Source organism: Anneissia japonica, unplaced genomic scaffold, assembly GCF_011630105.1.
Source record: "Anneissia japonica isolate Jap-2015-1 unplaced genomic scaffold, ASM1163010v1 scaffold750_len1593409_cov174, whole genome shotgun sequence".
NCBI lineage: Eukaryota > Metazoa > Echinodermata > Crinoidea > Comatulida > Comatulidae > Anneissia > Anneissia japonica.
The window spans coordinates 641,497-643,687 of record NW_022756705.1 but is presented as its reverse complement, the minus strand read 5'-3'; the positions used below and the strand labels follow the sequence as shown (position 1 = coordinate 643,687).

Here is a 2,191-nt window from a genome sequence, read left to right as displayed (position 1 = left end):
TAAAATTGTAAACAGTAAAACCGATAAATAATAATAACAGTAATTAAATAGGAACATGTAATAATTGTATCAAGCATAGCTCATCATTGAAAAGTTCCTTTATTTCAATTGCATGAAAAAGTTGTTTCTGGCTGAATTCAAACCTGCAACCACTCGATATCAAGGCGAGTACAACATGTTCCTATTCGAGCACTGTTATTGTTATTTATTAATTTGTTTTTTTATTTCATTATTATTATTTAATTGCTTATGTATCAATTAATTTCGTTGATGAACTATGTTTGATACGATTCATCATGTTATATTTGAGAACAGTATTATCTATTTGATTTATATGTGTATATATATATATGTATATGTAATATATTCAAATTAAGTTTGTTGCGTAGCACCGTATACACAATATAAACAATAATAAAAGATAAATAATAATAATAATAACAACAGTGCTCAAATAGAAACACGATGTTATAATCGTAATAAGCATAGCCTTTTTAACTAAGAGTTCCTTTACCTTTTCGTTGAATTGAAGGGCTTGCTTCATCCGTTTATAACATCCTTATTTGAGGACTGTTATTATTATTTATTTATGTGTGCATATATAAATCATGATTTGATAGAAATAAACTCTAAACTGTCTTGTGGTAATATAAATATATATAAACTATAAAGACATTTTAAACGTTAAAGAAGAGAAATCTGCGAATGCGAAAAAAATAAGTGCCCCAACCCGGATTCAAACCCGGCACCTTCTGCTGTCTATGCTGTATCAATATAAACATGTATCATTGTGAAATGATGTAGTACGTTGTTCCATAACAAATATAATACAGTAGTGAAGGCGATGACAATGATAAAAACAAAAGTCAAGTTGACGTATTTTCGGAACTTTATATTTAAAACGAATATTTCGTCCACTCAGCGTAAGTGATGATGAAGTCCGCAGAAATCTATCGCTATTACAACTGAAGCAAACAGTATTTGGGCTGTTGTTTGTTACGAATTTGAGGCATTTTTGTGGAAAATGGTATTGCATATATCGCATGAGATCGTCTTAGAGCGCTTATTGAATCCTGCACCACACTGTCATTTAGGTTTAATAATAGCTGTCCGATGTTGTGTTGGCCCCGGATTTGGGTTAATATCACCGTATCTCCTTTGTTTTTATCATTGTCATCGCCTTCACTCACTATATATATATATATATACATATATATATATACATATATATATATATATACATATATATATATATATGCATGCTATTATAAAGATATTATTTGTATAGGCTATATATATATAAATATTATATATATATGTATATACAAATAATATCTTTATAATAGTATATTTATATAAAATATAGTAATGTATATATAATATATTTATATTATTTTATGTAACAGGTTTAGTTATACATATATTTACATATATATAGGCCTATATAATTTTATATAAAAGTTTAATGACAACAGACAATGTTTTTAAGGAAAAACGTAGGTTGCTATCGGGATTCGAACACAATATATTGCTCTACTTACTAACTTGAGGTCAATGTTTATTTATTATAACATCATGTTCTTTGAGCATTGTTATTATTATTTATCTATTTATATTTATATTTATATACTATTTTATATAAAAGTATTAGTTATACATATGACAATAGATAAATAGTTTTTAATGGAAAACGTAGGTTGCTATCGGGATTCAAACACAATATATTGCTCTATTTACTAACTTGAGGTCAATGTACGCTTGATACTCTTATTATTTATCTATTTGTATATATATATATACATATATACACACATATATATATACTATTTTATATAACAGGTTTAGTTATACATATGATAATAGATAAATAGTTTTTTAAAGAAAAGCGTATTGTTGCTATCGGGATTCGAACACAATATATTGCTCTACTTACTAACTTGAGGTCAATGATTATTTATTATAACATCATGTTCTTTGAGCATTGTTATTATTATTATTCTATTTATATTTATATTTATATACTATTTGAAATAAAAGTTTTAGTTATACATATGAGAACAGATAAATAGTTTTTAAGGAAAAACGTAGGTTGCTATCAGGATTCGAACACAATATATTGCTCTACTTACTAACTTGAGGTCAATGATTATTTATTATAACATCATGTTCTTTGAGCATTGTTATTATTATT

General features: G+C 26.1%; 1 protein-coding gene across 1 annotated transcript in view; it reads left to right on the top strand.

Moving 5' to 3' along the window:
• The window catches only part of LOC117124366 (cytochrome P450 26B1-like), a 13,015-nt gene that overhangs the window by 552 nt on the left and 10,272 nt on the right, over positions 1-2,191 (top strand). The gene's annotated exons all lie outside the window — the stretch shown is intronic.